Source organism: Poeciliopsis prolifica, unplaced genomic scaffold, assembly GCF_027474105.1.
Source record: "Poeciliopsis prolifica strain line A6 unplaced genomic scaffold, Auburn_PproV2 SCAFFOLD021, whole genome shotgun sequence".
NCBI lineage: Eukaryota > Metazoa > Chordata > Actinopteri > Cyprinodontiformes > Poeciliidae > Poeciliopsis > Poeciliopsis prolifica.
In genome coordinates, this window is record NW_026562396.1 from 3,663,035 (window position 1) to 3,690,887 (window position 27,853).

Here is a 27,853-nt window from a genome sequence, read left to right on the forward strand (position 1 = left end):
CTTGAAGAGGGGAGAAGGGTGGGAGGAGAGTGGTCTTTTTGAAAACTGCATCGATGCACTAATGCACTGAAATCTGAGCTCTTATTGGATCTGAAGGGCAGCCTGAGACAGCCATCCTCCAGCATCTACCCCTGTTTAAAGGTGAGGATTAAAGGCGAGTGCATAACTGGTGGCCTATTAGAGACTCATGAGAACATGTATTTAAAGTACCTTTTCTTAATTTTTTTTATTGTAAAAATACCCACTGTCAGGGTCAGTGAAATGTTGTTCAACAGAGACTTTTGTCACCCGCCCCCCAGCTTCCCCGCCACAGTCGCTTACACGTACACACTCACTCACTCCAGGAGGCCTTATTAATTATTTGTACCCACTTGACTTCATATTGTGCTTCCAGTGGCTTGGTCAAAGATTATAATTACCACATCCCTGTTTGTATCATTTTCCATCTCCTGTGCTTTTAGTGCAGTATTACTCCTCTTGTCCCTCACTCCCTCTCTTCCTCCCTCTCTCCCCGTATACACAAGACCAAAAGTGCAGGCACATCATTTATTGATAAGACAAAAAGAATGTAATGAAATTATCAATGTTCTTGAATTAATTATGAACATGATTAAGAAAGCTAAAATCTCAGGAGCCAGTCTCTCATTACCCATTCACTCTTAGGGATTGCTTTCATTCAGAGAAGGAGAGGCGAAAAAGCCTTCCAGCAGAGCCCAGTCCGGCTCAGCTCGTCTCCCCGTGTGCCCGTCTTGCCTCGTCTCTGCTGAGGCCAGCTGACCGGTCCTTTCGGGCTGACCAGCCACCAGCCAGACCGGCGGCTCTCCTGTACCGGCGCTGTTGGACCGTGATGCAGGCGGGAGCAGCCGACTGCCAAGTGGCCTCTGACATTTGCTGTGGAGAAGAGGGGATGTGCTCTGCCCTCTTGTTCCGCTGCGATCAAGCTTCAGGGTCCTGACCTGCCTCTGAAAGGAAACAGTCAAGGTAAGTGAGACTTGTCACACTTTTAGGCAGACCCGAGTTGCTTAGATTTTAGAAAACTACTACAGTTTTCAACTTCTCAAAAATACTTGGAATTTTGTGTTTTAGAGAATTGTTTCTGTCGATTTATGTTTTGTTTACTAATAAAATAGTTAAATATTTCCTAACACCATACAAAATTCTTAAGATAAATGATTTAAAAATTTTCTGCATATATGTGGAGATAGTGTGTGACACAACAAAACAAATAAAAACAACATATATTATATATATAATTATTTCTCATAAGAGAGTAGAATAGGAGTTTACTCTGTAATTCATTGCACCAAGATAAATTTGGTTTGTTTTATTGCACAAAACATCTTGAGTCAGTTTTGAATTAACTGGAGAACCAAAATCAATACATTTTATTTTCAGCTGCCCACATTGTAAATTTGTAATTTGTAAATTTCTGCTAATTTGACAAGTTTGCATCACTCTTTTATTCGTTTCATTCCTCTATAAATGAATTACTGATGTCAGGGACGATTCATTTATATTCAGTGAGTGTGGCAGAAATGTTCTGTCAGAGCAGCGAGTCTTGGCTTCACTCTAGCGCTTCTGTTTCTCAGTCACATGGAAGAGTGTGTTGGACAATACTCCCAAAAGTATCCAGAGTTTGAAAGAAAGTCACCGTCTCTTTTCTCTTCATACGTTCACTGCTGAGAACTCCCTGGCTTTCTCGACACGTACACGCTCTCAAACACATGCCTGAACGCAAACAAAGATAAGTAGACACAGACAGATGAAACTGGGTGTCATTTCACCTCCTGGTGAAAGAAGAACATACTCTTGCTCACACTCACAGAAGGACACACTAGAGCGTGTTCATTTTTACATATAATCAACCTCTTTACTTTGGTAATTTGCCATAAAGTTTCTCATCTTTTGTTTTTTTCTTTTGGGTAAAAACAAAAACCTCTCTCTTATTCATAACAGTTTTTTCCATCTTGGTTATGATTTCCTTATTTCTTCTTCAGTATCTAGGAAAGAAAAGCTCTACAATAAAGTGGGAGAAATCTCAGGGGTTAATGGCAATCCTCCTTGTCCTGGAGATTGATCCAAGTATTGGATCGCACATAAAGCTGCAGTTACTGGATATTACCCTCCTGCTATCGGCCTGCAGTGATGGCCTGGATAAGAAGTGCTTACCAAAGAGGATGCTCCTTCAGGGCAGATACGGTTTCCCAGCCCTCTGGGAACAACAACCACATGCCTGCTGCTTGCTCAGGAACTTTCTAAGCTCATCGAGTAAATCCAGGGGCCTTATCAAGTTACTGGCCCACTGAACTGCTCAAAAAATGTTTATACCTCTTTAGGTTTTGAACTGCAAAGGGGAAGGGGCAGCAATTAAACAGGCCCTGTGTTTCACAGATAAGCGTACTGATCGTTTGGCTCAGGTTTTATGTCACATGAAATGGATGGATCTCTCATTCAGTTCTGGTGAGAATGCAGGTTCATAGCATATAATGTTGCTGACTTTAGAAAAGTTTACTTTTCATTTCGACACATTATAGTTATTGCTTTAAAGGCTTTAAAGAGGCATGCTTCATGACACTGTGCTCAAACCAGCCTCCTCTGTATTCCCTGTAGTGGCTTTTTCCACAAAATGTAGCAGGGATTAGCTGTATCCAGATCTTTGCCAAGCTGGGCAGATCCACACATGAGCATCTGCTGCATGTCTCTCTGTAGTATTACCCATGAAGCACCTGGCTCATGCCACACAGCAGCTCCGAGAGCCCAGATGGCAGCTAAGCAGGCTAATTATTTCAACACAAAACTCTGGTGTCCCACACCGGCACTCTGGAGCCACGTTGGCACACTTGCTTTTTTCTGTGCCTACTTCTGCTGGAGAGGAACTCTGCCATGAAACTATAAAGATGTCAAGCGGGTAATTGTGAACAGGGACAGGGCTCAGTGCAGTACTTGACATCCAGATGTATATTTGGTTGTTGGTGAATCCCCTTTAGAGCTGCGGAGACATGCACATGATGATGGTCTGTTGTTTTGTCCCATTACTCATTCGTACAAAACTGACAAACAGATTTGACATTAACTCACGCTGGAAAAAATTCAATTCAGATCCATTTGGTTTTATGTATGTTTGTAGCCGTGACTCTTTTCTTTTACTATTTAACTGGGACTTTATGCATTTAAGGTGTGCATAACTGTGGTGTGGAGGAGAAAGAAAATGTTTTTAGTTTTTAAAACTTTCAAGCAAATTATGATCTGAAAAGTGTGGTGTGTGCTTGTATTTACTCCCCCTGAGGGAAACATTTACAGCTCCAAATCATTTGATGCATGTTTCAACCAGATTAGCAAATAGAGATCAAAATGTTTGCTTATTCTTTGTACAACCTGCCTCAATTTCAAAGAAAAAGCATCTGTGAAAATATGTTTGAAGCCTTGCCATAAAATTTAATTTAGACTTAAGCTTTGACTAGGCCATTTTAATCCATGCCTTCATCTAAACTATTTTCATTTACCGTTGTCAACAAGTTCAGAGCACAGCCTCTAACATGGTTTCTTCTATGATTCCTGCATTTAATGGCATCTTTCTTCCTATGAACTTTGACCAACTTCTCTTTCCCTGCAAAAATAAATCCATCTCCACACGATTCCACCAACATCACTATGCTTTACCATAGGGATAGTGTGCTCAGAGTGAAGTACAGTGTAAGGTATTGTACTACAGGCAACATATTCATGTAGGTCAAAAAGTCTCATCTTGCCAGAACACCATAAAGCCATATGAATGCTGTACATGCATATAGTGCATAAATAGTATTTGACCTGTCAACAAACTCTCCCACCTGAGCTGTGGATCTCTGCAGCTCCTCTAAGGTTATTATTGACATCTTAGCTGCTTGTCTCCTTGCCTGACTTGCCAGTTTAGGTAGCCAGTCATATCTTGGCAGGTTTACTTTTTGTACCAAGCTACAATTGTTCAATTATGTTCAACAACTTTCTGCCTGACCTCTTGGTTGTTTTCATAATGCTGTTTATTCCTTGGCATTTCCTAAGAGACATCAGAGAACAGATTTCACTGGGATTATGCACACAGGTGAATTCTGTTTAGTGATTGTGTGGCTTCTAAATTCAGTTTATTGTACTGTATTTCATTTAGAGGCCTCAAGGTAAAAGGAATGGTTACAACATGCTCAGTGCCTTTTTCAGGTTTTCACTTGGAACAAAAAAGGCAAAATAACCTATAATTATTCTTTGATTTCACTATGCTTAATTAGTGTCAGTTTGTAACATAAAACAACCAATAACATATACAGAGGTTGGAGGTAGTTATGTGACAAAATCCCCCCAAAAAGTTAAAATTTTACGACACAGTGTGCAGGAAGCCTTTTTATTGCTTTCTCTTTTATTTCTGTGAACTACAGAAATAAAAAGATAGTAATAACCAGGTTCTTTTTTTCTTTTTATTCCTTCTCTCTTCCTGTTTTACTGACTGGCCCTCGCAGCTTTTATGGTAGTTCCTGTTTATAGTGTTTTGGCTGTTTCTAATCCAACGATAACCCTCAACTACTTCAGGCGTGGCTCAAGCTGGGATCTAACCAAATTATGCCTTTTGGTCTAATAACATCACATTGGTCACATCTTTATCTGACATCAGAAGCTGTGAGTTTCTCCCTACATCCTCTCTGAGGCCGGTGATGAAGCGTGGTCATTAGGGCCCATCTTCTGCTTCCATGACCACATCACAAGAAGAATTGCGTGTACTTGATAAAGCTGGCACATAAGGGAAGGAGGTGCAGCATCCACAGCGATAACCTACTGACTCCAGCATTAAAGACTCCACCACAGGGAGGTAGGATATATCGTGATCTATTGGCTCCTATTAGAGAAACGTATTATTTGCTCTTGCTTGTGTGTTTTGTACTCCTGTAGCTCTGTGTGCTGGCATGAGGAATGTACTGTACCTGTGTGAAAGAAGTGCAGACCTTGTAGCTATAATCTTCTAAATTTGAATCCAATTAGGCTTCAAATTTCTGACTCAGAAATTTTGTGCAACATGGATATTGTAATGTTAGACAACTTAATCTATATACTAATCCATAAGGACACTCCACAGTAAACCACCTGGCTTTCATAAACTTCAGTAAAATACAGCATTTTACATAAATATTCAGTTTCATAATTCATTAAATAAATCAATGTTATATTAATAAGCAGCGCTGCTCTTCCTAGTGCTGGGCTTTGGGATGTCCAGTGGCTCCTCACTTTGGATGCCGAACTGAACGATAGGAAAGAAAAGTAAAACTAAAACTTTGTAGGAAACTCACACAAGACTTGCCATAAATAACAAAGCATGCAATACCCCCCAAAAGATACATAAAAAATATAAACCATAATAAAATATAAAAACACAAAAATTGTATATGACAACTGAATGTGACTTGTAGATCAGCCTTGGTTTGCAGTTGTCTGATGATTATTTTGTTTTGTTTTTTGTTCCTCTCTGGGTGTCTCAGCTTCTTTAGGCTCTTCAACTTCTGGGATAAATGTCGCTATATGGGCTTAATCCACCAATCTCAAACTAAATTTGAAAACGTTTGGGCCACATGGCGCTTTCAAAAAATAATTTCGTACCAGTATTTTGAAAATGGGGGACAGACCTATATGTACACAAAGGACCCATGACGTAGATAAAATTGTATCTCTAACTTCTTAAAGTTAACTAATCATAGATTGTTTTGAATGGATTCACTAAATTTGTAAAGCAGCAAATTCCTTTAACCAAATGTTAGGAAAAGCAAATATGGGGAAAAAAATTATCCTTGCCTCATTTGCAGATCTTCAGACAAAACTCTTCAAGCGAAACTCATCTGGGTCATAAAACATTTAAATGTTGGAGATTTTAGACACCTTTGGCATAGGGTGAGAGGTTGTTGTGGTGAAATGTAAAAGTTTATTCAGGACATTTTGAAGGGCCTTTGTGAAAGCAAGTTAAATGTGAGTGAAAAGTCAGATCCTAGGTGTTTGTCTACCCTACAAATATTCACAGAGATGTCTGCTGCCACAGACTATTTCAATACCTTATGATGTAAATGTTAAATGTTAGTAGATACTCATTTGCAGGAATGACCAGTTCCTTACCAGTCACATAAACAAGAGGAAACTATTTTCTGTACTCAAACTAAGGAACAAATTAGCTGAAATAAAGCAATAAAGGACCTAATTTGTCCCAGTACAGTTCTATCTCATCCACTCACCCTCCTCCTCCTCTTTCCCTCTCCCTGATGTGTATCCCATCTGCTTTGGGGACCTCTCCCCAGCATGCAGGAGCAGGATAAGCACACCATTTCCCTGTCAATACTTTGCTATTAGCCTCCGCAGATCCATATATCACTGGGCTGTAGGCTATGAATGGTGTAGGGTGCTCTTGTTATCTGAATGGCCAAGGCTGAGGGTCTCCTGTCTTGCCCTGCTCTTTGATTTATCCAGCCAGTGGGTTAATGAGAAATGGAGGCTGGACCTTCAGACTTACCCTTAGGGGAGGGTAAGCATGTGCACATAAATGTATGGCTGTAGTGACAAAAGATTGCATGGCATGTCCTAATATTCACAAAAATATTCCAGTTTCCCAAACAGTTATCGCTTGTTGAGAAGGAGAGAGCAGGCGTGAACCTCTTGGAGTTTCCTGGTCGTTAGAGAACATGATCTTCACATGGACTAAGTTTTGTGTTGCCTTATAGGAACACAACAAATATATCTAGTGTCTGTTGAACAAATTCAACCCTGACATTTGCAGTGACTCTATTATTGGATACTACTATACTTTATGAAAACACTTCTTCAATTTGGCCATATTTCTATAACATTTAACAAGCACTGCTAAGCTGGGCTTTTCCAAGGCAAGTTCAGAAAAGTAAATGTGTGGCAGATTTGCTTCAACTTTGAGGCTCATTGTTCACAATTTGGGTGGATTTTCTATTTAATCCACCCAAATCAACCATTTTATTATATATGACAGCAACTTAGACCTGAGTACAGGCCTAAATTATTATGTAGCAGGCCTTGTTCAGTTATCAAAATATTACAATTTGACATATTGATTACAGAATATAAACTCTCAGCTTCTACATAGGAAATTTCCATTCGTCTTTATCATCAAGACTTCCTCAGTAGTGAAAAGCAACTTAATTTGTAGATCTATTTCACCACGTTATTTTCAGTTTTTCTTAACAGAGTTCTTAGCACCTGGAAGAAAACCCCACAAACCCCTTAAAGGCAACAGTGGAGTTAGTCTTTCAATAAATGACGGCGTTTGAGACTTAAATAGAAGCAGCATTCCTCTTTTTATTCTCCACCAGTCTGGAGCAAACGTCCAGAAAACTAAAACACTGAATTCCCTTAAATCAAAACTAAAACACATCTGTTTAGAGTTGTCTTTGATTACAAGCAACAGGAACATTGATTAATCTAGTTTTTTTATGATTACTATTCTTGATGATTTTGATGATGGCATTGCTTGTTTCATAATTGGTTTTTGTTTTACATGTTTGCCCTGTAAATCACTTTGAACTGCCTCTATGCTGAAATGTGCTTTCCAAATACACGAGACTTGACTTGTACTGTGCAATCTAAGAGCAGCTCTGTTGTGGTGAAGGAAAAGAAAACACTGATCTCATGGCAGTTCTTAGTATGAACACTAACACTTTGTATTTCCTTTCTGTACAGTCATAAGCAAAATGTGACATAAATATGGCAAATAATGATGAAACAGCCTTGTGTTGCTTTTCAGCACTTCCATGCGTCAGTGATTTACATTGCCTGTTACTTCAATGAGTTGTGACCTGCAGATATTTGGCCCCAATCCAAAATGAAACTGTCTAATGAGCAACTGTGTCAGTGTCTCTAACAAGTCGCTCTCAGCGGTCTGCCTGTGCATTTTGCTGCGTGTGTGTGCGTGTGTGTGCTTGTGTTTGGAGGCAACAGAAAATCTCAGCGTTGCTCACATCTAAGCACAACAGGGGAAGACAAACCACTGCCAGATAAATGTCCTACTTAGCTATTACACTGTAGTGCAGTTCAGCAAGTACTCACTCCTCCCCTTGTTTCTCTTTTAAATGCGCTCACAAACACCTTCCTTGGAAATACCTAACATATGGTTGCATGCTTCTTGCTTGTATCCCAGGGCCAGTTTCCCAGCTGGTTCCCCGGAAGAAAAAGGAGGAAAGACAGAAGTGCATCATATTAGAAAAGCAATGAAAACGAGACACATAAAGAGATCAAAAAAATAATGACAGCAATAACGAGTGAGAGAAATAATGGAAGAACGTGATAGAGAAAAGTAGATGGAGGAATTGTTTGTTGTTTTTTTTTTGCATCCAATTCATTCGCGCATCACTGGTTCGGACTGTTAAGTACCTGATAATTAGTTTGCCTTCAAGGCATCAGCCATCATGGTTCTGCATCAACTAAACAGGCCTTGTTGGGGTTGACAGTTTTTCTGTGTGATTTCCACACAGATGGAGCAACACCCTGAAACAAAAAACACTAGAATATACAGTATGGCTGAAATAAGAGAATGTGTTGATAACGTCACGTTTTTTTCTGTTTTGAAACAGGCACGCCTCGTTGTACCCTAAGCTCTGTCTTATTTAAATGTGCTATGACTCCATGGATGTATTATTTTTCATTTTTCACTTTAGACCTGTGGTTATATATATATTTTTTTTTTTGCTGTTGCAGGTCATTTGAATATGTTACCTCTGCATCTGATTTGATGAGGCCATATTTTCTGATTGTTATCTTTTTCATATTTGCATCTTAGTTGCAGAGAGGCTCCTGAACTGACTCTAAAATCTCCATGTTATGTGAAATAAGACCAAAAATAGACACAACTGTATAAAAAGGGCCAACGTGACAGCTGTGCAGTGTTAACAAAATCCAGTTTCAAATACCAGGAACTATTGGAGCATTAACTATGTTAAGCATTAAGATGAAATACTGGTCTTTAAAGGTACAGCTCAGTCAATTACAATATAATCAGAGAGTTAATACATTTCAGTAATTCACATCAATTCCTTACACAGAGTGGCATATTTACAGTTGCTACTTCTACAAATTTTGATTATCCTGGCTAATAGGTAACAAATATACAAAATTCAGTTTCTCAGAAAAAGTAAATATTACATACTTACAAATATTTTTTATTAAAATATCTTTAAAACACAGATAGTATGGTTTGGCAACTTTATGGTGCATGCAGTCATGGTGAAAATTGCTTACTAGACTGATATGCTGACAGACAGCCATCTCCTCTACAAGAATATTAAGCCACAAAGCCCATTATTACTCAAGTGCTATAATGTCAATGGAAAGTGAAGTGGAAGAAAAAACGATGGCGTCTATGTGACATACCACATAAATGCAGTGCAAAAAGAGCCTTGACCCAATACTGGATGCATACACTCACTGCCCAAAGACACAATTTCACAATTCCAATACAATGAGAATACTGGATTGAAATTTCTCTTTTTTTGTTAGTTTGAAATAATATATTGTTGGGTTTCATTAGCTGTAAGCCATAATTGTTGAAATTAGTAGAAATAAATGCAACAGCAATTACATTTATTGAATTAAATTAGAGACAAAAATGTACTTTTTGGTAATACTACTTACTGTATGTGCATTTATTAGTAAATGTAATTTACAAATTCTTTTGATTATAGCAGTTTTTGTGTAATGACAGCCTGACTGAAGATATTTGTAACTTTCCTCTCAACACAGTAAGCCAAAAGATTGATATTTCCTGGGAATCTGTTATAAAGACAAAACTGTTCTGTGAAATTGCTATTAGCAGTAGCTGTTTCTTTATTCTGACAGATGGTGGTAATTCTGACCACTGTCTGCAGAGAAGTCCTCATAGCTTTACAGATCCCCACTTCAGAAAATCTGAACTGTCCCTTTAACTCATTAGATTCTAAAGATCATAGAGATTTCTATTATTGATCTCTGCACAGAAGCCCACCTCATAGAAATATGCTAATTGAATACCTTCAACTGAGGCAAGCATCTCAAACAAAACACCCAAGGCAGGCATAATTACTTCCCAGCAACCATACAGAATTAGTTCATATTGTAATTTGACACATCTGGGAGCTGAAAAAAAAAAATCAATTTCACACATTGATGCTAATAACTCAACAGCCCTGCAGACATCATCATTATTGCTGCTCTGCATTGCCTTTTAACAAACAAAGTTGTGCGAAGCCGCATTGCCTTCTGCTTTGAAAGAGTTAGCGTGTACCTCCACCTCAGCATCCATCATGTTTCTCAGTAACCAGATCATAGCTTCAATCACAGGGAAGATGAGATAGTAGTCTATTAATCTCCCATATTAAGCAGATCCATTTGCGAAAGCAAACGGCCCAGAGAGGCCATCCTTTTCACTTGTTGTCTCTAAATCTGATTAGCAAGTATAACGACATGTTGCTGAGGGTCACAGGAGATATAGATTGGCTCTGCCTGCATCTCCACTCTCGTGCTGAGGTGCTCGTGGAATGAACAAATTCATTTTCAAGAACTCCTGGGGATTCCTGTTGTAGACACCTTGTATATTATACGAGCAAGATGACGGGGGATGGGATTCATCTGGAGTATTTTCATAAAACAGCTTTGTTTGAATTCATAAAATTGTTTCATCTAAATACCCCCAACTCCTAACATATTATAAATCTGAAACCAGATGTTTGCATACGGCATAAAAAGTCATCTAGTTTTTATCAGTTTCTGAAAAATGAAGAATAAACTAGTTTACAAACACATTTGTACAAGTTAACCCAACATTACTAGGCATTTAAAATAATTAAAAAGTCAAGATGATAAGGTCATTGCTTTTGAAACTTGTCGTTGATTGATTCACTAATTCTGAGTTATACAGAGGCAACAGGCAAAACCTAAAGCACACTGGAAAAATTGGTCTTGAAAAACAATTAGATAAAATATCCAGAAGATAATTTTCACACTTTTCATGTCTGTTTCACTTTGATCTAAAACTTACAGTTCACTGAAAGTTTCTCACCAAACAGTTATATGCAGGTGTAAATGGCAATGAAATGTCTAACATCATATAGTTCAAGAAGGATACTGGTTCTTTACCCCTGAGATGAAGAGTCTCTAGTTGTTTCCCGTTGACCATTTAATTGTGCAAACTGGAATTATGAAAATAAATTTGACAGAAGGAGAAAAAGGTTTATATAGTGTATGTAGACACCTGGTTTCAACTGTGTACAGTATAAATTAAAAGCAATAAATGCAGTGCAGATGGGCCCTCACACCTGTCAATCTTACAAAAGAAGACAGACATTTTCTTATAAATATATAAGTGGAACAGATGTATAATCTTTTGTGGACAGACTGACTGTTCAGCTGCTGGTCTAAATAAAAGAGGAGACATTCTCTTTGTTAATGTGAATGGCTTTGACTCTGTTACCTCTGAGGCAATCAAGAATTTTGATTTTTTTTCAGGTAATATCAGTGAAAAAAGTTACCCAAGATATCTTAAATTCCCTCGGCTCTCTACTAAGTAAACAAAAATAAATTGGCATTTGTACTTGCCAACTACTACATTTAGTAGTAGGCTTATCTTTGCTTAAGCCTATTTATGAAAGCACAAATAAAAATTTAATAGCATTATTGTAATTGTTATAATCAGGATTTTAGAAGAACAAGAATAATTGTTACGTTTTTATTTTTAAATCAACTGCTTGATTTTATTTTCGTTATTATGACTCTACAATTTCTTCGATACTGCGGTGTTTAAAATTGAGAAGATCAAACTGTGGGAATCTCCTCATGTGACGTTGCGGTTCTGTGTCTCTGCTTTTTTTAACAGGGACACACATTGAAAACATAAAAACTGTAGTCTGATCATTTAAAATGAATTTTCTGAACACTTCTAATGTTGACATTACCTTATTTGGAGCGGCATAAAAGAAATAACATGAATGATTTTATTAAAGTTTTTCTGTTTTTGGAGCCTTGACACTAATTTCCTCATAAAAGCTGCCCATCTGTGGCTCTCTCAGAGGTCAGAGCAAAGTAAACATATTACTGAAGAATACAAAGATGATGTCATTGGGCTTTTTTTAGCCTTTGCACTTCAATACATTCTGGAGGAGAGTTTGCAGCAGCGTTCTGTCAGATATCTGGTTTCGCTCTGTGACTTGGCTGGGGAGATGAAGAGAAGAGAAGGAATATCAGGTTCCAGCTGGGAGCAGTGAGCATTGGGACAGATCTATTTACTTGGGGAAGGTAATTGATTGGGAGGAAAGGTGGTGAGGAGAGAAAGGAAGAAGAGTGGCGGAGGGGGCAAGGAGAGGAGGGTCGGGACATTATTGATCATGTGACTGCTCCTGCCATAACCTCCAATACGCTGTTGTGCCTTTATTGCACCTTCGTGCCAAATAAGACTGTTTCTTGTAAAAACAAGACAGAAAAACAACACAGGCTCAATGAATCATTAACAATCGCTTCACCCATTATGATCAATTTTTTCCCCCTTTTTGTGAACATTTTGGCCTCAACAAAGGTTATATCAAATAATATGTCTGAACGAACAGGACCTGTCAATAGTACCTATGCTTAAAATCATTTTAAAGCAGAACCGTCAAAAACAGCCGTCTCCTCGGGATGATCACCGACAATCGACATGTAAAAGCTTCTTGTTCAGCATTTAAGGGAAATTACAAACCTTTACCCTTTACCCTAGCCTGTAAATGTATTTCACTTCTTTGCTGCCTTCGCTTGGAACAATGAGAGCATGCAGTGCTCGGCCACATAAACGCAGAGCAGCACAAGCACCACCATGTGCATGGGAAATAGCCAGTCAGATGGCGAGCGATGTAGTGCTTTCTGCATGGCATCCACTTTGTGTTGGATAGAGCACATTAATTATTTACCGGCAGGAGTTGAAGCCATTATAAGAGAAAAACAGTGCCCTGCATCTGGACGCCTTCCTGATGCCCGTATGTCAAGCGCACACCTTGGCCTCCTGTGCCACAGTCAGGCCTGCATGTTGCTACGAAGAGGTTTCTAACAGGTCAACTCAAGGTGGAACAACAAAACGTCTCTGTCGCAGGTTAATCATACAAGACAATCCGTCTGAAAAAATTCAACTTAGCGGTGAGGAATCAATCTTTGCTTTTTATGTTTTACTCTTCTTTATGTCTGTTGCAATTCAAGCTGAGAAGAAAACCTGATTTCTTTTGTAATCGAGGAGGGAAGCCTGGAGGTGAGCGGGAGGGAAGTGGTTTTGAAGAATTTGTTTGCCTTGTCATTTTCAGTTCTCCCGTCCTCACCTCCACTCCGTCCCACCTAGATGGAGACTTTTCTGTTATTCACTCGGAGGTTATGGTTATAGATTGAGGGCAAAGCCTGGGGACGGCTGTTTGTTTTGAAGGAATCCAATGTCAGTACAGCTGTAGCAGGACTGGGGTTGTTTGCAGAGTTAATGGTAGTTTGATGATGTCATTCTCAGTGACCTGAAGAGAAATTGACCCCTGTTGTGTGAGTGTTTCTAAAATGCCACCCTGCGCAATTATGGTTGGAGTGTCCCTGGACTGTTGTATGTACGGTTTGTTTTATCTGAGACAGACTTGCACACAGAGACAGCACACCCCCCCCCACACACACACACCCACACACGTACACACACACTCACACACACACACACACACACACACAGGATACACAGAATACACACTTGCAGGTTGGTTTGCCGAAGCATACCTCCACATCTTGTGAAAGCGTATTTGTTGAATGTCAGCAGAAATTTAGTTTGTCGTGTTGAGTATGAAATAATTTATTCATCAGGAGTGACTTGGAACAGTTCGTCCTCATAGATTATTCCAGGTATTGACTCTTCTAGATGAATTATTTTAAAATAGACCAGGAAAAGAACCGAGCATTTACACATGCAGTCACACAAATAGCAAACCCTGATTTAGCACACAAAGAGCAAGTAACAGAACAATAAAATTACTTTCTTCAGTTTGTATGCTTCGCCATTCTCACGAGTCTTTGAAGTAGATCATTTAAAACATCTCCTGCTGACTGATTGTGTTGATTTTTATTAGTTAAATTGCCTTCTGTTGCATTGTTGTGAGAGAAACAACGTAGCAGAAAATATTATAAAGAGCTTAAGACAAAGGGAACAAAAGGGGAAAAGCACAGAGAGCAAAGCTCCGAAGAGATGTATAATTCATACTCACAACTGAGATTGTTTGGATGTCAGTGAATAGTATTTCATGCTACAAGATGATCACTGTACCTTTACTGAGTCCCAGTCTCAGTGGCATTTGGATTTGTGTGTGTGTATATATATATATATATATATATATATATATATATATATATATATATATATATATATATATATATATATATATATATATATATATATATATATATTTTTATATATATATATATATATATATATATATATATATATATATATATATATATATATATTTATATATATATATATTATAGATAGATAGATAGATAGATAGATAGATAGATAGATAGATAGATAGATAGATAGATAGATAGATAGATAGATAGATAGATAGATAGATAGAGAGAGAGAGAGAGAGAGAGAGAGAGAGAGAGAGAGAGAGAGACAGACAGACAGACAGACAGACAGACAGACAGACAGACAGACAGACAGACAGACAGACAGACAGACAGACAGACAGACAGACAGACAGACAGACAGACAGACAGACAGACAGACAGACAGACAGACAGACAGACACACACACACACACACACACAGTGGATTGCTAGGGACCTTGGCCTTAAGTGCCTTGCCCAGAGGAAGAAGCTGGCATGGCATCAAACCTACACTTTTTTGTTACTCTTTCAATTGAAGCAGTCACCCGTCTGTGCTGCATTATCATGACTGTCCTGTCACTTCACCCAGCTTGCCTATATCTTCAGTCTTTCTATAGATTACCTCTTCATCATTTGATCAGTTTGCTGTTTAATTTTGTCTCTCAGTAAGGTTTGTAAATTAAGCCTTAAAAATTGTCATTGTTTTTTAAAGTGGTAATCAGATTCAGTGCCTTCTGTTACCAGGTAGTTTATGATGAGTAAAATAAACTAGTCATATGAATATTGACTCTTTTATTTCTTGTTGGTTATTTTATTTTTTATTTTTTGCTTGTTTAATATTTGCACTTCAGTTCAGAAGTTTCTAGAGTTAGAAACAATGTGGATTGTTTGAAGTTTTAAACCTTCTGTCATGAAGGGGGGTTATTTGAAGTAGTTTTGGTTCTAAATACAGCTAAACTACATTCTGGGTCTGGTAAATTGTCCAGTGGGAACCAAAGACTGACCTATGTGTTTGGAAAAAAAACATCTGAACTTGCGTCAGTGAGGTTCAGGTTATGCTTATGATGCCTCGTTTCAGCAAGAAAACCTGCTACAGACGCAAAAAAAAAAAAAAAGTTATAAATGAAGTCATCTTTTTTTGAATTCATCCAATCAATTCTTTGTTCACAGAGTGAGTGTCACGGAAAAAGCTAAACAACAAAGCCATCTTTCACTCTGAAGAAGACAGCCACCTCCATCAGATGAAGCAGGTCATTTCTGTTTAAATGTCTTCAGTCATTAGTATATTTTTTTCCTTTGCTATATTTGCTGAGGTAAATGTTTATAAAGTCGGTATTTACTGGATGTTTCATGTTGAGAGCAAACTGTGAGGCATCGGTGTACTCGTCGCCGCATCATAAATTATACAAAAAGAGGATTCCCGTGCGTGTGAAATGGCTTTGTTCACCGTTTGTGTCACATCAGTGCATGTTTAACTAGGCAAAACAAAAGCTACTCAATATTTTAGTGCGCAGAGACTCACAGAATGAAGAGACGTTGCTGCACGGCTGTTCTGTCTCCTCCTGTCTTGTCCCTCCCGTCTGGTGTCCTGCCGTCTCGGGTTTGCAGAAAAACATTTTCCCAGTGTCTAGTACTCCAACCCAGTGTCTTCATGTGAGAATAGTTTCTACGCAGCGAAAACCAACAAGAAAGGACTCTGATCTAGTTTTGCTCTATGTAATGTAAGTAAAGAACAAGGTATGTTGAAGAAAAGAAACATATTAAGAGAATGAAAAAATTAAGCACCACATTAAAAGGAAAACTCTTTGATAGAATTAAAAATGTAAATCTAAAAGAAAGACATGATAAAAATGGCCTTATAGTTGTTTAGCTTCATGGAAAGTCTATAACAAAAAGAAAGAGTTCCTGCACATAGAATAGAATAGAATAGAATAGAATAGAATAGAATAGAATAGAATAGAATAGAATAGAATAGAATAGAATAGAATAGAATAGAAACATTTCTATTTTATTTAGGGGAAATTCAAATGCTTTGGGACATTAAGATGAAAAGAATAATAATACATTTATAAAGAAACAAAATCTAGAATAATATACCATATAGTAAGGATAATATTATAGTATAGAAATACTCTGCATTTATCAGAAATAGTAAATGCTCATAAAGTGCATGTTTATTTATGCATTAGGACAACAGACTATTTGCAATAATAAATAAATGAAAGCTGTGTAAACAGAGATTTGCTAAGCCACCAGAAATGTTATTAAAATGACGGACTGGATATAAACTCATTTATGGTTGTAACACATATTGAGTTTGTTGGAGCCTGAGATGATTGCAAAGTCTAAGAGCTGCTAGGAGGAAGGATCTCCTACGACAAATCCAAAGCCTAAGACCACAGAAACTAAGTGCTGCCTCCTCTTGTCTTGTTCTGGCCTTGGACCCCTGAATGAGCAGCTCTGTAATGACCTCAGAAATCTACATGGTTCATATCTGACAAGCAACTGAGATGTATTATAGGTCCAAGACAATTCATTACCTAATAGTCAAGTAATATGGTTTTATTAAAAAAAAAGATTATTTTCAATAAACAGGTAGTCAAAATGAGCAGTGATTTAAGCATTCATAATCTAATTGTTAACCTGCTAACTCTAAAAGATTTCCTGACGGAAGAGCCTTTGTTCTGACTAATGTTTCTCAGAAAACTGTAGGCTGACAGTCATAATTAAGTCTGTCTATAACAACCAGTTTCTAGGATGCTGTGCCGTTTTTAGCCCCATTTAGTCAGACTCTAGTTGAATCCTCATCTCTAACCTTATCTTTTTGGGACCAAAACAAAACTTTTTCAGCATTAAGCAAAATGAAATTCTTGCTGATCCACTAATAGATATCGTGGACAGACTGACTCAGTAACTATAGAGGATTAAGGTTTTATTATGGCCCATTTATAAAGCTTTGTGTTAGTAGCATCAATACAGTATGCAGTTTCTGTAGTAGATATTGTGAGTTAGACGTAGTAAATTGACATTAAATAAGAAGTGGCTCATGAACAGAGCCTTGAGGAACCCCATATGTGACATTTGTTTACTTTGATTTACACATGAGACAAAGTTTCCAAGTTTGTCTCATGCAGTAAGACCTGAACCAATCGAGTAAACCACACAGTTCACAGCTTTGTTACATCTCACATTTACCTTCTCTGTTAATTGTGCCTTCAGCTCCCACCAGTGAGTTTTACTAAACTTAATAAACTTGAATTTATTAAAATGTATAACCTATGGCTGTGTACCTTTCCTCTGAAAGAAACCATTATTATTACAGTGAAAATACAGAAGAGTAATGGAAAAATGGATGTTCTATTATCTATAGGTGTAGGTCTTGTTAGCAGCAAGTCATTTGGCATTTTTTGCAGAGGTTGTTTAATTATTTATTTATATTTGCTGCTTGCTGTGACCCCACCATATTCAGTTTTCTCATCTGCTCAAAGGTCTTAGCGTCTTTTTTTTTTTTTTTTTCTACCGGTTCAACAGCAGAGAAGATCTTAACTGCTCCCTACAATCCACTTAGTGTCCTTGTGCTCGGGTTGGTCTGATTAGGCGTTGGCTAATTAGGTCTGACTTGCCGGGCTTTTAAGTCACTCGCCATCTTCCACGAGGTCTGGTTAAAAGTTGATGGATGGATGAGACATTAAGCGTCAAGATGGAGAAACAGGACTGATGGGAGTTCATGGCATAAGAGGACACCATCGAGGTTGCTCAGCATTTCGCCATTATCCTTTCTGTGGTTGTCAATTATTCAACAGTTCATGTAAACGACTCTTGTGGTGGAACTTTGGAATATAACAAAGTTTCAAATAACTTTGTCGACGGCAAATTAGAATCGGAATGAAAAGTGATTTCCTCATTAAACATTCGGCATCACAGCAAACGCAAGAAGCTCTCAAGATCCCAAGGTCTCATCACTGGCCGAGTCTTTTCACTGTCTTAACGCGGGAACGCCGCAGACATGGACGAATCCAGCAGAAATCAGCAGATGGATGAGCAAAATCAGACATATGAACCGGTGTGGAGGAGGGGAAGAAAAGCCGAGTTGTCAGATATTAATCGAGACATTTTAACTTTGTCATGAGAACATTTGCAAGCTTTAAGGCACACTACTGATGTTTAGCCTGAGGGTGTGACAGACAGGAATGGATGTTGTGCTAAGCAAAGCGTTTGATCTCCAGCATCACGGGAACGCAGGTATCAGAGAGAAGCTCAAACCTCTAACAGCTGTTCAGGCTCCCTCACAGGATTTGTTTTGTTTTTTTGTTGTTGTTTTCTTTTCTTTTCTTTTTTTAGATTTTGGTGCAAATGGGCAGACAGAAATTCCACTTTGAAGAACTCTCTCTTCTTCATATCTCTCTGAAAAGTCACATTTTGTACAGTCATCGCTGCTTTTTGAAACAAGATAAACACATTTAAGTGTGCTCTCCAAAGACAGGTTTAAGTGTGTGTTAATAGGCCTCACAACACAATTACATGGCTTTCACATAATGGCACTCAAATCAATGAATGGATTCTGCCCCCTACTGTCAATGAGGAACACTACATCTATAATCAATTAGCATGTGTTCAATGAGGAGAAATTGCACAGTGAACAGTATTAATAAAAACATTACCATAATTATATTATTATTACCATATACCAATTCTTTACTCGGATTACAGTTTCTGTGCAGGGCAGAAAAAACCAGCACTGATCAATTTAATGTAAGACATTGAAATGTTATGTGATTGTCCAATTCATATTTATTTGGAGATTTTATGTGCTTGCAATGAAAAGATATAAATTGAGCTTCCACTTCAAACATACTTCATTTATTTAATAAATATCAGTCAGCGTAAGAATCGGACCTCAGCATTTACTCCCTGTGAATTTCAGTGAACACAGCAACCTCTTCTGGACAAACTGTAAAACAAGCAGAACGTGAAATAAATCTTGCAAATCAAAAATAAGCTGCTGTACAACAATTCAGAGAAAATTTAAAGAAATAAAGAATTTGATTGAAGTTAGGACGGTGTGATCAATGATTTAAAAAGTTTAAAAGTAAGTGCAGAAACAAATTCCCAAACTTCTGTCATTGCGTCCCAGAAGATAACTGGGATAAGTGGGATGTGAAAAAAAATTAAAATCATAATATTGCCTGTTGAAGCGTTAAAAAGTAATCCATGATCAATGCATCTGATTAGTTCGCCTTGACTGCACATTGGTGAGCTAATCAGGCCAAAGGGATCAATGATCATTCTGCCTCTCTTTGCTTCTGTCTTTGGATAACTACAATGTAAATGACTGGCCACTAAAAGAAGCCATACTGGGACACATGCTGAAACTCTGCTGCATTGTTCACATGGGAATCTGCGCTTACGCCACGCCACTTTTTAATCAATGGAATGTGAAAAACAAGTTCCTATTACACATCCCTCTCTTACTCCATTATCATCATATCCATCAGAGCTGCTTTGTTTTTGTTTTTTCCATTTCCAGATCATCTTCTCCAGACTATAAACTTCACAGTCCTTGTGGCAAGTCCTTGCGGTACAATCCGTACTGCTGCCTCTGTTTGCCTCCCTCTTTCACTGAGCTCTACAAGACCAGCAGATGTTGGGCATTGTTCCTTTCAAAGAGAAACTAATTGCTAAACAAAAGGTGCTGGCTTGTCCTGTCAAGTATCCTTGTAAATGTTTTACAGCCACAGCTCTATTGCAAGTTAAGTGGCTAATTATAAAAGGAGAACAAAAGTGTCTAATTAGGAATGAAGACAGGAAGGAGGAGAGGAGGAGACTTTTTTTTTTTTTACACAGGGCAGCTGATACAATCAACTGAATATAAATTAAAGTTCCCTGCTTCTTGTAAAGAGCAGTCTGTTTGCAATTTTTGAACTGGAAAATCCTGTGTAGGTTTTTTTTTTCCTGCATCTAAAAGCTCAGACTCTCATTAAGTATTTTACATTAACCTCAACTTTGTCTTGAAGAAATTCCCCAAATCCTTAATTTCTGTAAAATAAAAATGCACAGTCTTGTAATATTGGCTTCAAATCATAATGTCTAGTATTGACTGTAGTTAAACATTAATTATTCTGACTTCTGCATGCATGTTTATACAGCATTTTATAATGCTATATAAAACTGAGAAGATGAAATATCATGACGTTATTCTCTGATATATTTGTAGATTGTCCCTTCATTAGGTTAGACAAATATAATATTTATATATAAAGGACAGTAAAAATAAAACTAAAAAATACACAAAAACAGAAAACACAATAGAACCCTAGGAAAATAAGATGAAATACTAATAATATGACGTTCCTACTGTCCATTTAGCAGAGTGGAGTATTTGATCATGTCTGGAAAAGCATCAAAAGCCTGCTCTGATGTGTGCCTGTGTGGATTCCTCGTTCTGCACTTATAAAAATGAGTCCCCTGGCCTGATGACATGGTCAAGCTTCAGTATGCATCAGAGTGCCTGTGTGAGTCCGTCTGTGAGAAAACAGAGAGCCCTTGACACTCTGTCTTGACAAAGTTGGGTAATTAACGACAGCGCCTATTAAAGGGAGAATATTCAGCCAGTGATAAATGGCTTTAATAACAGGTCTCTGTTCTTTCTAACAGAGACAGATCCCGCCGCCACCGTCAGCCTGCCCACTAGATAAAACTACCCAGACTCCCGTCTCAGCACCCTCTTCATCTTGGCTTTTCCCATCGGCAGTCTTGCTTCTGCTCCGTTTCCTCTCTCTCTCTCTCTTGCTTTCTAATTCTTTCCTCTCAGAGCCTCCATCTTTTCCTGCAGCCTGCTCTGTCTACCACAACTTTTGTTTCACCATTTCGGGGACGAGTCCCGTCAAGCGTCTTCCACAGATTCAAACTGTGAAATGTCCTCGTAAAACAAACAGGTTCAACCTGATCGGCCTACCTGCACGCCTGGCGCCGTGTTCGTGTTTGTTCATGTTTGCCTTGTAAAAACATCGTTAGCCTCTTTGTGTAGGGGCCATGCAAATTGGACAGTTAAGAAGCGCTCGGACCGATTTATGTTCCAGCGCAGCGTTTTAACAGGCCTGCGCTACTGCTTTATTTGCCCTGGTGGGGTTTAGGGCAGGGCCTGACCACGGGGGTCATATTCATCACAGCCTCGTATCGTCAGACGGGTCCAGATGTCTGTGCTCATTAGAACAGCACTGAGAGATTTAGAAGACAGAAATGGGATTGAGTTAAACAGCCTCTTTTCCATCCACAACCATGATGACTTCATGGTGTCTCAGAAGGAGGGATCAGTATGTGCAAAATAATAACAAAAAATAAAATAAAACATGCACATAAAATTTAAGATTATGTATCCTGGTAAACAAATGTTCAAATGGACAAGTCAGGTGCAGCATTGTCAGTGATGATGCTTCCTGCTACCCTCCTTTAGTTCTGTTGACCTGCAAGTCTTGCACTGAAATCTGTTTGCAAATAGCTTTTCCTGAAAACCCGTCTCCAGGTGTGAAAAAAAGACTTAGTCTGTTTTGTTGTAAATTTGATAAGCTTGTTCACTGTAAAAAACATGCAGCTGGAAAAACAATCTTTATATATTGCAAAAAATACCTCTTTACAATAGGTCTGTGTAACAAGAGCAATGTGTGTTTTTAAAAACAGTGATCATATAGAAATCAGATATATTTTTGTGATGCCATCTGAAATCCAAAACCCATAACACATTTTTGGTGTTTGATTAAGGAAGTAAGTTGCTAGTTCAGAACTTGAATTTTTAGGTTTTATTAAAAACATATTTTTAAAAATTTTATTCCCCTAAGAATCCAAAAAAACAACTTAATGATCTTTAAGCTATTGATTTCAAGTACATGCAATCCCTGTAAAAATCAGGCTCTTGCAGGACCAAAAGCAGTGAGTCCATTAAATTCACATGAGAATCTAATTAGGGACCCCCACTGAGGAGCGGACTTGGAGGTAGCATTCATTGGGGAGCAGCGCTGCCAAGACCCTGACACCCAGAGAACACCCTCTGCAAGCGAATGGAGAATGACCAAGGAGTCGTTCTGTGAATGACTTAGACCTCTGCTTCCTTGAAGGCACGGATATTCAGAGCTGATTGCTCTAATTAAACTTGTTATGGTGCGGTAATTATAATAGTTTGCCTGCGAAAGTTGAGGACTTAGTGTGTGGTTACTCTGGGCACGATAACTTTGGATGACCTTCTAATGACTGTTTTAGCTTTGTGGACGTACAGTACTCTGGCAAACAGAAAACTACACACCACACCAATTGTAGGCATGTACACGTTTGAAACATGACTATTACAAGAGGTCAATTTGTTCATTTATTCTGAATCCAAGAGGGAAAAGCGACATGGCCGGATCTTGTGTTATAATTAGGTGGATAATAACAGTGAGTGAATTATTGCGCTCTTCTTATTTGAGTCTGTCCTCTGCTGCTCGTCAGATGAGGCATCCATGTGACCATAATTCTTATTCTGGCAGCACCACAGTGACTGATATTGTTTAAATTACACCTCCTTGGGCAAAGCATTTGGAAATGCTTTGCAGACGGGAATTCATCACAAAATGTCAAGTAGAAAATGAGGGGCATCAGAGCTTGATTGCTCTAGCAAAAAAAGAGTATTATTTTCTAAAAGGAAGTGAATGATGTTATTGGAAACAGTCATCACACAAGAAAGACAGTAAAAAACGGAATATGTTATGCGTAAAAGATGACTTAAAGTGAACTTATGGTGGATGATATTCCACTGGCAAACAGAACGTGAAAACTGACTTCTATCAAGTAAGGAAAGTAAATACAATCTACTATAAAATGTTTTCAGACTCTTTAAGTCTGACAGCACTGACAGCACTGGACACCCCGAACTCCACATAGAGATTTGATGTGCTGTGAGTCGCAAGCCTTTCCTGCTTGTAGCTCAGAAAAAGCACAAAAACTGTGAAAAAGCTGCCATTCAAAACATGAAAAGTTTTCCTCCACTGAGTTCCTCCCCTTATCTTGCATAGATTATTTTTCCATAGATGCTGTTTGATCATAATGCAGTTAAGAACAGCTACAGAAAATGACATAAAAGTGCAGTGTTGGATATAAAGGAAATAATTCTTCGTGGAAAAATAATTGATTGAGTTTGAGATGGAGCTCAACCAAAATCTATATTTTTTTTTGTGTTCATTGTTGACCTCATCTATTTATGTTGTGCCCAGCTGTGTTTTCAGAGATTCAACTCACTTCATTGTGTCTATTTTTGTAATTTTATTTTCAGTCAGATCGTGTCCGTAAACTACAGAGCGGCCCCTGATGTGGATCCTCCTTTGGGAAGTCATTTGTCACCAATTCCCAGTAAGTTAAAGGTATCAGTGTCAATTTACCCATATGCTGTATGTTCTATAGACAACTGCAAAAAAATGTCAAAATAAAGTTGTTGTTTTTTTCTTTTTGTTTCTTAAGGGAGGACTAAGACATTACAGTGGTGGAATATAACCTTCTATATAGTAAGTTCTTATTTATGCCTTTAATGCTGGGAACAAATAAATAGTTTTGAGTGTAATTTCTTGTACAGCTTACAACAGCTTTGTTCTGTCGTTTGTCCATCAATAATTTCTTTTTAAAGGGAATGCCTAATCACAGTTTTTCCATCACAAAAATATATTGTGAAACGTCAAGTCCCCGTGTATGAATGAAATAGCCCCTTGCCTTTTATCCCAATCACTTCCAAAAACAAAGGAGATTGATGTAATTTTGTTTCGATTCCAGCTGCTTGCCAACACTGCTCTTCAAGTCCTACTGCTCTCACTCTTGCGTCTCGCCTTTGCTGTGACAGCTTTGGCCTTTAAGCGTAGCGCTGTTATCACAGGAGCTTCACATTTCAACAGGCAGTTCATTGCCATCATCTTGCTGAGTTGCTCCGTCGCAATGACTGACAGCTGTTTTGACACATTTTGCCGCAGACACGAGGTTGCGGGCCTCACTTCCAATAACGCTACACAAAAGAATGTCAGCGACTCCATTTAACTTTATTAGTTTTAAAGCCAGTGGCTACAGTTTTTTTATGGCCTACTTTCTTGAGTACCTTACAGTGAGATACTGCTGTCTAAACTGTATTATACGTTATAAACTTCCACAACTACAGCGCACCGGCTATATGGGGATATGAAGCACACATTCACTTTTTATGGCATGCGATTCAATGGGAAATCTTGTGTTGATAGTGTTCTGCGGGCGATTGTGGGCTTTCACAAAATGGGTCTTGGTGAAATATCCGGCCGTCTCTTACACTATCAGCGTCTCGTGCTCAACTTTGAAATGACAATATTTTGTGCACATGCTTTTGTTGCAGAGCAACACCTCATAATAACTGAACTGTAACCCCACATTTCTGGTTAATAAGATGTGATTCTGCACCTTTAAGTTTCTAATGCTGTTTACCACCATAATGTACCTGAATTCAGCGTGAAGTGACAGAATTCAGGTTTTTTTAACAAAAATCCTTCACAGGTGGAATGGTACGGCCATATGACTGGACGGTGTGTGTTTCTGATTTTTTGACAATAATCTTGTCCCTCTGGTCTTTTATGCACTTTATAATTCTATGTCAACCTGATAAGAGTATCTCAGTATCGCCCATTGACCCTGAAGACCTCTGTAATTGTTCGAAACCAAGGCAAAACTGGACTATAAAATATAATCCCTTAAGCAATCACAACAAAATACTACAAAGCGGACTTTATCCAATTTCAGCCACGCATTAAACATTTTTGCTGCGACTGGAACTCGGTTTCCGAAAGTGCCCAAAATGAATTACATTATGGATTATCATGTAATTATGGATCTTTCCAAAGACTGATAGAGCCGGAAAATTGAGTTCTGAATATTTCATAATGCACGGCACCATCTTTGTAGAGGAAATTATTTAGGGATAGCACGCTCATTTGCAGAATGGATAAAGGTTCATTGCGAGTCACCAGAGTGCTGTAATTGGAAAGCTGCTGTGATTCAAAGGAATTATTCAAAGATGAGGATGTCTACTCAATAACCTAAAAATCAGTGTGCCGTTAATACTCAAGTCACAAGAATACTGAAATGATGGCAAAACCTACTGTGCTGTGTACTTATTCTCTTAATTGTGAAAATATGACATGTAAAAAAATGTGATTAATGTGCATTTTGTGTCTTTTTCTACAGACACATCATCATCGCCACTTCAAGCTTCTACACCACGCCTTAAAGTCATGTGATTTAATTCTAAACACTGCAGACTGATTTAGTACATCATTTGACCAATTGTCATCTGTTTAACAAATCTTAAAGATGAATAAATTGGACACTTCCTTGAACTGTTTGAAGTTCAGAAGAATGATTTTTGTTGTGTCTGGAAAACAAGAACAAACAGTTTTGTGAAATGTCTTCTTTAAAAGGCAAATCCAAATGTCAGAGAGACAGATACACTGAAAGCGCTGCCTTTTGGGCGTCGAGCAGAAAAACTTCAGAATAATATTTTTTTCCCAGTTGGAACGAACTGCAATTACCCATCATGAAACATAAAGCAGAGTGTTTGCACTTTCATAGCCTGAGGAGGAACATGGTCTCTGTTTGCCAAAACACACAAAGGAGACTCAGGAAAAGCAATGAAGGAGTGTTATTGAGATCAGATTTACTAAATTTATGTTGCTGTCATTAGTCAGATAATAAAATCTGCTGACAACTTATTTATAAACTACTGTGTATAAAGGAGTAGTTCCAAATTCTGAGGTTTAATTTTTTCCAACATAATGGTAAACATATAACACAACGTGAGATATGAAAATCTTTGTTAATCTCTATGAATTTTTTAGACAAAAAGTGGCTCAAAAGTAACATGAATAAAATTAAACATTCCATCCTATTTTATGTTTTTTTCCTTTTCTGATTCATGACACAACAGAGGAATATGTACAACGTTGTAATTAAATGGAAGGGAAAATATTGAGGTTATCATTTAGGTTCATTAAAATACTAACATACGTTTTATTCCGAGCTTCTCTAAGAAGTTGACATAAAGGCTGAAGGTGCCGTAACACAGAGCTACACCCTGCTTGACTGGTTTGATAGTTTTTCTTTTCTTGTTTTGAAAAATGGGTTTACAAATCCAATATTTCATAAGCCCATATAACTTTGAAGTGTTTTATTTCATTTGACTTTTGTGTATGCAACCAACAAACAATGTGAAAATACTCATGTCATAATTTAACCCTTGACTGTGACCACGTTAAACGCAGCAGCAGTGAGCCTTAAGTGCACACTGCACACCTACTTATTTGTTTTTGATATTTTTCTATTACTGTCTCACGGTGCCACATGCAGGCCTGGTTAATTACTGGCTTTGTTCTTGCTAAGTATTTTTGAAAGGACAAATAAATGAATGATTATTTTAGAAAAACTCTCCAGGAAGAAGTTTGTGGACATAGACTTTAATGCTTCAAACTTGACCTGTGAAACAAGTCTGAATGTTTGTGCCTGTTTTTAAAATGTAAAACATAATGTCTGACTATTGGTATTTATTTACTGGTTTATAATCTTTCTGTATCTCCTGTATGTAAGAGCCACATATTTTTTTGAAGTACTGGTCAGCGAGGAAGACCGCAAGCTAAATAATCAAATATAAAAAGTTCTAATGTTCACAGCTCTTTATATAACTAAGTCTGTGCACTAATACAGAATTACAAATGAGTTCAATATTGCATCCATGACAATGATTTTTTTTTTCCTAACTTGTGAAACAATGATCTCGTGTGGGTTTACATCAATCCCCGGCTGAATGTCTGTCATTTCAGTTTAGTTTTTATAAAGTAATTGTCATAATTCTTGATGTTTGTCCTTTATAACAGTAATGCAGTTTATGAATTATGATACATCTTTGAATAATTTACCATTTAAGGGAATTTGCACTGGACACGTTTATTTCTTTTGTTGGCTGGAAGTAAACAAGTTAATCTGCTTAAAATTTGTTAGATCATTTCATGAATAAATGATGAAAATCCCATATATTTATCCTGAATCAGTTAGAAAGGGTTCAGTCTGAATTTGGAGGAAATTTCTTCAGAAAAGTGAAAATCTCTGGGTTTGATGTACCGAAGAAATTGCGCAGTAAAATTGCATGTGAATTGCATGTGAGTGTTTGTATAGGTCTATTTGTGTTTGGGTGAGTTTTTCGACTCTGCTACTAGCAGGAGCTCACAGCTCTCACCCAGAAGGCCACGGAGATGAAGCCGGATTAACAGCAGGCCCTGCTTGGCTTTACATTTTACACGCGGGTGAATGTCAGACTCATGAATAATCAAAACAAGAACAAAGTCTTCGTTGGACCACAGTTTGTTTTGAAGTTTGTCTTTCGAAAACGACTTTCCGGTTCTTCTCAGCGGGATTCAGGCGAAGTAGGTGATTCAACCAGTCCGTCAGTCTGGGT

At 38.0% G+C, this 27,853-nt stretch overlaps 1 long non-coding RNA gene across 1 annotated transcript; it reads left to right on the top strand.

Annotated features, from left to right (window-relative positions):
- On the top strand, positions 1-27,510 carry LOC129369586 (uncharacterized). The gene is made up of 5 exons (XR_008606952.1): positions 1-141; positions 664-981; positions 23,675-23,751; positions 23,860-23,903; positions 25,594-27,510. It is a non-coding gene; the product is annotated as an uncharacterized LOC129369586 (long non-coding RNA).
- The last annotated feature ends 343 nt before the right edge of the window (positions 27,511-27,853 follow it).